Raw genomic sequence first — 11,778 nt, 5'->3', positions numbered from 1 at the left:
GTTCCAAACGCTTCCACTAGAGGAAACTCGTCTCATTCATTTACAATACGTCAGTGGTTCTCAAAGTGTGGTACGCAGGCTCTGTCTAGTTGTATCAGAGGAATCACTGAATTTTGCACGTAAGATCAAACCGGTGTGATCTTTTACTGTCTATTTTGTGATCAGTCTTGGCTGGTCCCTGGAGCGTACGATACGATTACACCGGTGTAGAACGGCCAGTGCATCACGTGATCAACTGCTAAATTTAAATTGTGCTTTCGCAGTTGGCTGGCGCTGAGCCAGAGACGGACGCGCGCCACTCAGGCGCTGTCAAATATCACAATTATTCAGTGTTTTTAACCACATAATGTTTATTTTAGGTTTCAGACATTTAAATTCACATAAGTACTAAAAAAACAATACATTTACAATTTGTAAAATACACACTGATTTCTATGGAAGCGGAAATTATAATAATTACCATTATAATTAGACGACACGTTTTACACATTGTGTAAGTAACTTTAAAGTTAACTCTATTCTTCTCCCAGTTCACCGGCCACTTACTTTCATGTATTTCGGGAGAAGTGGATGAATTCACGTGCTGTAAATCCAACAGAACCGATTCTCTGAACAGTGGCAAAAACTAACGTAACACGGCGCATATAGCTCAACTAACGTGATCGTTTTAAAGGTGTTTAAACAACATAACACTTCCACTTGCATATATTTGTCAATCGGAATATCAAATATTTCATGCCATAGCTAACAAATTTGTAAATATTTTGAATAAAAAAATGAAATAAAAGCAGATAATTAGTCATTCAGCGCTGCGGTGTGTCACGTGACAAGCAATGACGCGTCACCATGGAAACAGTAAAGTGATCAGTTCTAAATAATGATCGCCTTGAAAAACTCACAGGGGTCATCCAAAATATTTTAAATTTACGTTTAAAAGGGTTAAATATGAATACACAGCCTGTTTTTTTATTATTAATATTTTAAGGACAGTAGGCTACAGTTTTTATTTCACTTTTAGTTTTTTATTAACCTGTATGTATGCAGCACAGTACATTGTTAATGTTCAAACGGTGTTTTTACAATGTTTAAAGTGGCTGACAATAATAAATATTCTTATTAGAAATTACTGTAAGCTGCCTCATTTTTGAGCTGTGCATAACTGTATATGGAAGTAGAATAATGTCAAATGTTTTTGAAATAAAAAGCCTGTTGAATTGCACAACTTGAAAAAAAATAGGCATTGCATTAACCATGCTTGCATTTTAATGCATTGTATTTTTAGTGCTTACATTTTTATGGGCTGAAATTCAACATGGTTGAATATTTAAGCTGTGAATATTTCAATTAAAACATTTCAAACAGCTTTTCATTATTAAAAATTCAATAATCCATATTCACCTTTCATATTTCACTTCCAAAATATTCAAACTGTTTAAAAATACAACCAATAATATTCAACAGGCAATTTTCGGTCCATTTTATTTCGCTTTGCAAATTCGCTTCCACAAATTCAGTGGTTCAAATTCGACAGTAAATTCAACATTGACGTCCAGGAACTGCAGGAAAAGCAGTAGATTGCCGAGCATACTCTCCATCTGCTGTTAGTCGACCTCACCATCAGATGGTGCAAAAGCGCGTGTTGAAGACCAGCAACAGTTAGAACAAGTCATTCATTCATAAAACTCATTTACAGCAATGTAAGTGTATTTGTGATTATTATGACGGCTGTTTTATGTTAAATTCAGTGTCTTCACGGTTACTTTTCCTGTGTAACCTACATGCATCTTTCTCTACCGTGAATGAGATTATAATGTTATTCCCCGATGCGGATATACAGATCCAATGTAACATTTTTGAGGTTGACATATATTTCTCTTGGTTGTTTAGTTGCCTTAACTTTATATTGTGGCGATGTGCTGCATGCAGGCTATTAGGGTTTCCCTCAATACTTCAGGATTCCCCTGCTGGACATACAACGCTTAACGTAGCTTAATGGACTACAGTGATGTAAAAGACCAAACTCGCAGGCAAGCAGATGGACTCAGAATAACGCGCAAAGCTTAATGCTGAGCGTTTCCCAGTGATAGACTGGCATACAGATGGCTTGATGTTGGACATTCGCACATTTAGGGACCGTCTCTAAAGTGTGTACGACTTTGGTACACACGTTTCTAACTCCGATAGCATTTGAATAGAACGACTTACAGTCATAAAACCAACTGTAAAGTGTTCATTTAGTGTCAGGCATAATGCGCACCCTTTGGATTTTTGATATTTATTCAAATAAATTTAAGTTTGCTATTGAAGTTAGAAACGTGTATGCCAATGTTGTATGCAACTTTAGAGACGGTCCCTAAATGTGCGAATATCCAATGTCAAGCCAATTTTTACATTTAGTCATTTAGCAGAAGCTTTTATCCAAAGCGATTTACAGTTAAACTAACAATAGGAGGACAATATGCAAGTGCTGTGACAGTTTAAGCTAATGCAATACACGTATGCATACTATATGTGTTGGTTTTATGCCAGTATATCACGAAACGCTCAGCATGAAACTTTGCGCGTTAAGTTCATATTCTGAGTCCATCTTCTTGCCTGTAGCCTATATAATAGCCTACAGCCTACTTCCCTAATAAGGTGCAAGATTGGTCTTTCATATCACTGTATCAACGGAAGGGAAATCCTTGAGTATGAGGTATTGAGGGAAACCGATTATAATCCTGTTCATGGTAGAGAAAGCTGATGACATGTAGAATACACAGGGAAAGTAACAATGAAGTTATTGAATGAAACATAAACACAGCTTTTGTGTGTTTATCATCTTTTCCGCATATACTGACACAGATAATCATTTTCATTTTATGAATGAATGTCTTCGTCAACAACAAGCGCTTTTGCACCATCTGATGGTGAGGTAGACTAACAGCAGATGGAGGGTATGCTCGGCAATCTACTGCTTTTCCTGCAGTTCCTGGACGTCAATGTTGAATTTACTGTCGAATTTGAACCACTGAATTTGTGGAAGCGAATTTGCAAAGCGAAATAAAATGGACCGAAAATTGCCTGTTGAATATTATTGGTTGTATTTTTAAACAGTTTGAATATTTTGGAAGTGAAATATGAAAGGTGAATATGGATTATTGAATTTTTAATAATGAAGAGGTGTTTGAAATGTTTTTAATTGAAATATTCACAGCTTAAATATTCAACCATGTTGAATTTCAGCCCATAAAAATGTAAGCACTAAAAATACAATGCATTAAAATGCAAGCATGGTTAATGCAATGCCTATTTTTTTTCAAGTAGTGCAATTCAACAGGCTTTTTATTTCAAAAACATTTGACATTATTCTACTTCCATAACTGTAGCTGAATAGGCCTACTACGCTACTGTATTTTCATATTGGTCATTATGGTGGTACTTGGAGAGCCAAATATTTTCTGAGGTGGTACTTGGTGTAAAAAGTTTGAGAACCACTGCAATACGTCATTTCTGACCGCGAGGAGCTCAAGTGTGACTATTGTTTTCAGGACCATTTAACCTGTTCCAATCATGACCATGATTTGTTTGTGTGTTCACATACTAAGTGCCAAAACCTTTACCAAGTTTCGTACCATTCTGATCAAGTAAAAAAAAAAATCTTTTTAACCCCTTCCTCATCACCCCCAATTTTGGCAAGTGCTGCATACATGAAATGCCCAAAATAAAAAGGTTACTGCTCATAAGTAATTCTGAATAGAAACATAACACACATACATTTAGAAAGCCAACCATTGAGAGTTTATAGTTCAAGACTCAAAATTAACCAGACTGTTATTAATATTGAGATATATAAGCTCAAACATATTTTGAACTAAAATAATCCAGGATCACCAGTGATCCCTGACAGGTAAGGGGTAGAAAAAAGTAGAAAAAAATTTTGGTCAAAAATTACCAAAGAGCAATTGCGAGTTATAAAGTCCAATTCTAAGGAAAAAAAGACGGACTTTTTTTTCCAGAATTTCCTGTTTACAATTCTGTTTATATTGCGAGATATAAACATGCAATTCTGAGAAAAAACTCGCAATTGACCTTTCGCCGGCCCCTCCCCCAAAACGGCCATTGTCCAATCACACATCATAGCAACCGTTACTATGTGAGCATGTCCGACAAACATTCTCCAAGCAAGATGGTGAAGCCCACGGCGTTTGTAAATATGTGGAATAAGGGCTGCCTCCGACAAAAAAATTATTTTCTAGTCGACTATAGTTATTCATTTAAGCCATTAGGGGACAAATCGCCCCTTTATATTAATTGAATTACTTAAATAGGCTATATAGCCTACAGGATAATGAGCGTTTATGTAATATAGCCGCACTCAAGCGCACGATCGCACGCATAAAGCTTGCCACAAAGAACCGGTAAAAGTAATTTGGGGTCAGTAAGATTTTTTAAGAAATTAAGAAAAGTAACAGGCAAGGATGCATTCAATTGATCAAAAGTGACAGTATAGACATTTATAACGTTAGAAAAGCTTTCTATTTCAGAAAACTCTGAAACTTTCTATTCATCAAAGAATCCTGAAAAAAAGAAAAAAAAAAGAAAAGTTTTCTACATTGATAACAATCAGAAATATTTATTGAGCAGTAAATCAGCGTATTATTCCCTCAGGTAGGTTGCACGTTTTCTTGCGTGGATGTTGGAATCAATAATCACGTTGTTTGCATTCGCCTAAACTGATTTGCCGAAATCAAAATGCTGACATTGAAAGTCCCGCTCGGAGCGGTAAATCAAACAATGATTTGTCCCGAAATAATGATATATTATATATCATTATTATTGATAGGATGATAACAGGTGTCGTGATCAGCACTGCTGCTGTCTCAGTCAGTGGTTAGATCAGCTTTGCAGTCAAAAAAACAGGACAAGGGAGATATAAATTATGCATTATTAATTATGACAAATAAATTATGCCCAAAATACGGGACATTTGGCAACTCTAAAGTTAGTTTTTTTCCCTTCCCCAAGAACAAAGCACAAAACGTTAGCAGGGCTGAACTGGAACAAAAAAAAAAAAAAAAAAATTTGCTAACTTGTAGTCCATTATAACATCTACAAAGACAGCCTTCATGCTTTCAATATGGAACTAGGCAAAGCTAGACAGACTTTCTTCTCAAATATTATAAACAGTAATTTAAACAACACACGCACTCTTTTTGCTACTGTAGAGAGACTGACAAACCCCCCAAGCCAGATTCCCAGTGAAATGCTCTCAGACAGCAAGTGCAGTGAGTTTGCTTCTTTCTTCTCTGACAAAATCAATAATATCAGAAAGGTGATCAGCACATCCTTGAGTTGCGCTGGGGTCAGACAGATCAAACCACCTGAGAAAGTAGTTACTATGTCTGATTTCAAAGAAATTGATGGCAAAATTTTGGAAGAAACCGTACAGCACCTTAAAACATCAACCTGCGCTCTTGACACACTTCCCACATCTTTTTTCAAAAGTGTGTTAAACAGTTTAGAAGCAGATCTTCTAGAAGTGGTAAATTCTTCACTTCTCTCTGGGAGTTTTCCAAACTCCCTAAAAACTGCAGTTGTCAAGCCCCTCCTGAAAAAGAGCAATCTGGATAAGACCATATTAAGCAACTATAGACCGATCTCGAATCTTCCTTTCATAGGTAAGATCATTGAAAAAGTTGTCTTCAATCAGCTGAACAAATTCTTATGCTCGAATGGATACTTTGATAATTTTCAATCTGGTTTCCGACCGCACCACAGCACAGAGACAGCGCTCATAAAGATAATAAACGATATTCGCTTAAATACTGACTCAGGCAAATTATCAGTGCTGGTACTACTCGACCTCAGTGCTGCATTTGACACTGTCGATCACAACATACTTCTGGACAGGCTGGAAAACTGGGTGGGGCTTTCTGGGATAGTCCTAAAATGGTTCAGGTCATACTTAGATGGGAGAGGTTATTATGTGAGTATAGGAGACCATAAGTCTGAGTGGACATCCATGACATGCGGAGTCCCTCAAGGCTCAATTCTTGCGCCACTCCTGTTCAACCTGTATATGCTCCCAATGAGCCAAATAATGAGAAATAACCAAATTGCTTACCACAGCTATGCAGACGACACACAGCTCTACTTAGCCCTATCGCCCAACGATTACAGCCCCATTGACTCCCTGTGCCAATGCATTGATGAAGTCAACAGTTGGATGTGTCAAAACTTTCTTCAGTTAAACAAAGACAAAACTGAAGTCATTGCGTTTGGAAACAAAGATGAAGTTCTCAAGGTGAACGCATACCTTCACTCTAGGGGTCAAACAACCAAAAATCAAGTCAGGAATCTTGGAGTGACACTAGAGTCAGAGCTTAGTTTCAGTAGTCATGTCAAAGCAATAACTAAATCAGCATACTATCATCTGAAAAATATTGCAAGAATTAGATGCTTTGTTTCCAGACAAGACTTAGAGAAACTTGTGCATGCTTTCATCACCAGCAGGGTGGATTATTGTAATGGTCTCCTCACTGGCCTTCCCAAAAAGACCATCAGACAGTTGCAGCTCATACAGAACGCTGCCGCCAGGATTCTGAGCAGAACCAGAAAATATGAACATATCACACCAGTCCTCAGGTCTTTACACTGGCTCCCAGTTAAACTTAGGATTGATTTTAAAGTATTATTACTGGTATATAAATCATTCAATGGCCTAGGACCTCAATACATTGCAGATATGCTCACTGAATATAAACCCAACAGATCACTCAGATCATTAGGATCATATCAGCTTGAAATACCAAGGGTTCACTCTAAGCATGGCGAGTCTGCTTTTAGCTATTATGCCAGCCGCAGCTGGAACCAGCTTCCAGAGGAGATCAGATGTGCTCCTACTGTAGTCACATTCAAATCCAGACTCAAAACACATCTGTTTAACTATGCATTTACTGAATGAGCACTGTGCCAATGTTCGTCCGACTGTTTGTACTGTATTTTATTTTTTATTTTTCTAAACTGTTTTAATTATTCTTATTTCTTTTTATTATTTTAATTTCTTCTATGTAAAGCACTTTGAATTGCCATTGTGTATGAAATGTGCTATATAAATAAACTTGCCTTGCCTTGCCTTGCCTTGCTAATAAAAATGAGCAAAATATAGCTAACAGCTCAGATAACTGCGATTGTCTGCAACAAATCGGAGAAAATCAAGACAGAAGAAGAGGTCTACGATGCCTACAGATGCTGGTTCATCAAACTTCCAAGATACAAGTGTGTTTATGTCGATTGCGTGGGTATTAGAGATTTTTCTGCGGTTGTCATGGGGTTTCTCAGATTTCGCTTGAGACCAGTAAGCATTAGCCTCGATAGTAGTCGTGTCTCCTTCATTGTGTATTTTTATATTTTGAGTATATCCCTCCACTGCATACTGTAACCCCTTTTGCCTCGATCTGGAGGATATCGCGGAGGTATTGCTCCAAAAAGGTCACTGACACGCACGGGTATACCTCTTCCCCGTCATGGCAATCTGTCGCGCTGGTCGTGTTTGACCATTTGTTTGTCGGACGTAGCAACAGTAACTAAGGGGGGCAGGGCTCGGCGAAAGGCTAATTGCAACTTTAGATCTCACAATTCTGACTTTATAACTCGCAATTGCAACTTTAGATCTCACAATTCTGACTTTATAACTCGCAATTGCAACTTTAGATCTCACAATTCTGACTTTATAACTCGCAATTGCAACTTTAGATCTCACAATTCTGACTTTATAACTCGCAATTGCAACTTTAGATCTCACAATTCTGACTTTATAACACGCAATTGCAACTTTAGATCTCACAATTCTGACTTTATAACACGCAATTGCAACTTTAGATCTCACAATTCTGACTTTATAACTCGCAATTGCAACTTTAGATCTCACAATTCTGACTTTATAACACGCAATTGCAACTTTAGATCTCACAATTCTGACTTTATAACACGCAATTGCAACTTTAGATCTCACAATTCTGACTTTATAACACGCAATTGCAACTTTAGAGCTCACAATTCTGACTTTATAACTCGCAATTGCAACTTTAGATCTCACAATTCTGACTATAACACGCAATTGCAACTTTAGAGCTCACAATTCTGACTTTATAACTCGCAATTGCAACTTTAGATCTCACAATTCTGACTTTATAACTCGCAATTGCAACTTTAGATCTCACAATTCTGACTTTATAACTCGCAATTGCAACTTTAGAGCTCACAATTCTGACTTTATAACTCGCAATTGCAACTTTAGATCTCACAATTCTGACTTTATAACACGCAATTGCAACTTTAGATCTCACAATTCTGACTTTATAACTCGCAATTGCAACTTTAGATCTCACAATTCTGACTTTATAACTCGCAATTGCAACTTTAGAGCTCACAATTCTGACTTTATAACACGCAATTGCAACTTTAGATCTCACAATTCTGACTTTATAACTCGCAATTGCAACTTTAGAGCTCACAATTCTGACTTTATAACACGCAATTGCAACTTTAGATCTCACAATTCTGACTTTATAACTCGCAATTGCAACTTTAGATCTCACAATTCTGACTTTATAACTCGCAATTGCAACTTTAGATCTCACAATTCTGACTTTATAACACGCAATTGCAACTTTAGAGCTCACAATTCTGACTTTATAACTCGCAATTGCAACTTTAGATCTCACAATTCTGACTTTATAACTCGCAATTGCAACTTTAGATCTCACAATTCTGACTTTATAACTCGCAATTGCAACTTTAGAGCTCACAATTCTGACTTTATAACTCGCAATTGCAACTTTAGATCTCACAATTCTGACTTTATAACACGCAATTGCAACTTTAGATCTCACAATTCTGACTTTATAACTCGCAATTGCAACTTTAGATCTCACAATTCTGACTTTATAACTCGCAATTGCAACTTTAGAGCTCACAATTCTGACTTTATAACACGCAATTGCAACTTTAGATCTCACAATTCTGACTTTATAACTCGCAATTGCAACTTTAGAGCTCACAATTCTGACTTTATAACACGCAATTGCAACTTTAGATCTCACAATTCTGACTTTATAACTCGCAATTGCAACTTTAGATCTCACAATTCTGACTTTATAACACGCAATTGCAACTTTAGATCTCACAATTCTGACTTTATAACACGCAATTGCAACTTTAGATCTCACAATTCTGACTTTATAACACGCAATTGCAACTTTAGATCTCACAATTCTGACTTTATAACACGCAATTGCAACTTTAGAGCTCACAATTCTGACTTTATAACACGCAATTGCAACTTTAGATCTCACAATTCTGACTTTATAACTCGCAATTGCAACTTTAGATCTCACAATTCTGACTATAACTCGCAATTGCAACTTTAGAGCTCACAATTCTGACTTTATAACACGCAATTGCAACTTTAGATCTCACAATTCTGACTTTATAACACGCAATTGCAACTTTAGAGCTCACAATTCTGACTTTATAACACGCAATTGCAACTTTAGATCTCACAATTCTGACTTTATAACACGCAATTGCAACTTTAGATCTCACAATTCTGACTTTATAACTCGCAATTGCAACTTTAGATCTCACAATTCTGACTTTATAACTCACAATTGCAACTTTAGAGCTCACAATTCTGACTTTATAACTCGCAATTGCAACTTTAGAGCTCACAATTCTGACTTTATAACTCGCAATTGCAACTTTAGATCTCACAATTCTGACTTTATAACACGCAATTGCAACTTTAGATCTCACAATTCTGACTTTATAACACGCAATTGCAACTTTAGATCTCACAATTCTGACTTTATAACTCGCAATTGCAACTTTAGATCTCACAATTCTGACTTTATAACTCACAATTGCAACTTTAGAGCTCACAATTCTGACTTTATAACTCGCAATTGCAACTTTAGATCTCACAATTCTGACTTTATAACTCGCAATTGCAACATTAGAGCTCACAATTCTGAGATAAAAAGTCACAATTACCTTTTTCATTTTTCATTCTGTGGCGGAAACAAGCTTTCATAGACGAACGCCACAATACGTAAGAATAGATCTGTCGCTACTTCCACTTGTCTTGAGTTTAAAATGGAAAATGCAGAATTTGGGTAAAAATAAATAAACAAAATAAGCAGCTATATACTGGGTCCCAGTCCACTTTGACCCCAGAGATGGAGAACCAGACACACATGACGAGGTTCACGGCCTGTAAAACACACACGCGCTCCGCTCTAAAATTAGTTTTCACTGCCTATAACAGCAGATTTACTGGCTGCTTTAATTTGCAGTCTGCAGGCCGTCACACAACACAACACAACAGGACAGGACGAACACACACACTCACGTGAACACACACATGCTTTCAATCAGGCAGTGCTGTGTCGGTTTACCGCTTCATTCCTCTCCGCGCGCCTGAAGCTCATTCCTGCTTTATCCGGGAGCTGTTCGCATTCACATGTGTCAGGGTGTGTTCCACTAAACACAAACTACACAACAACAACCACACACAACCAGAGAGAATGATCTTCTGCATCGTTCACTCACATCATGTCTACAGAAGCCAAGCTGTATTTCTATAATGCGTTATTCAACACAGATTGTCAACACAGCAAACAAAAATACGTTATTTCTTAATGTTCTCTGAACGTTCAAAACGTCCCGTTTTTTTATATTTTTAACGTTCTCTCTATTTAATAAATGTCCAAAACATTTCAGAAGAAAACATTCCATGAATGAATGATGTATAAATAATGTTTTTTTGTGCAAATGTTTTAAGACCAGAGAACTTTGAATGAACGTTCTTTCACCAGATGAACGTTTGGCATTCACTGTAATAAACAGGAAAATAACAAATTCCAAATTCAGTTTCAGCTCTACAGAAGACAATACTGTCATGATTCAGATCAGTTCAGGTTTTGTTCTCATATGATTCAGTCAAATCGATAATATTACTGAATATTAAGTATATAAATAATGGAATAAAAAAATATTCACACAATGAATGTTTTTAAAACAACTTTGGACCCCATTGACTTTCATTATACGGACCAAAAACACTTTTTCTAAATATCTTCTTTTGTGTTCCACAAAAACAAGCAAGTCATACAGGTTTGAAACGACACGAGTAAATGACGAGTCAAGAAACACACTTCTGCAAGAAACCAAGATGTTCTGCATGTGCACTAGAAACTCCCTAGAAGAGACTCAAACTGATACGCAATCTTATACGCGTATATTAAGTATAATAGTATATGATGTGCAAGTCTTTCAGTCTAACCACTTCAAAATGTCACATTTAATTCAGTGTGTTACTTGCTGTTTCTTTCAGATTATTTGTGAAATTTACAAGCAATTTCTGAGTGCAAGAAAATCCTGCAACAGAATGTTTTCAACATCATTACATAAAGCGTCATTCATGCTGCAGTGAAAACAAATAAAATAACTATAAAAACTGGTGGTTTTGCAATACCAATACATAGATATAATAAAATGAAAAACAACTGGGAAAAAGGTCAAACAAGCAACTTTGCAATTCTCAGCCCACTTGAGACAGACTGACCCTATTTTATTCTATTACGTGCGGCTCCTAGTTTTTGTGTCTTACAGGAAGAAGTGAGGTTCTGTCAGACGTGACGCTCGTACACAATCACGGCTCTATGAGAGAAAGTTGCAAACAAAAGCACGATCAGTGATTCATTCGCAAACGGTGTGAAGCCAAAAACTGCAGCC

Source organism: Leuciscus leuciscus, assembly GCF_965113295.1.
Source record: "Leuciscus leuciscus genome assembly, chromosome: 24".
Classification (NCBI taxonomy): domain Eukaryota; kingdom Metazoa; phylum Chordata; class Actinopteri; order Cypriniformes; family Leuciscidae; genus Leuciscus; species Leuciscus leuciscus.
This window is presented reverse-complemented; position numbering follows the sequence as displayed.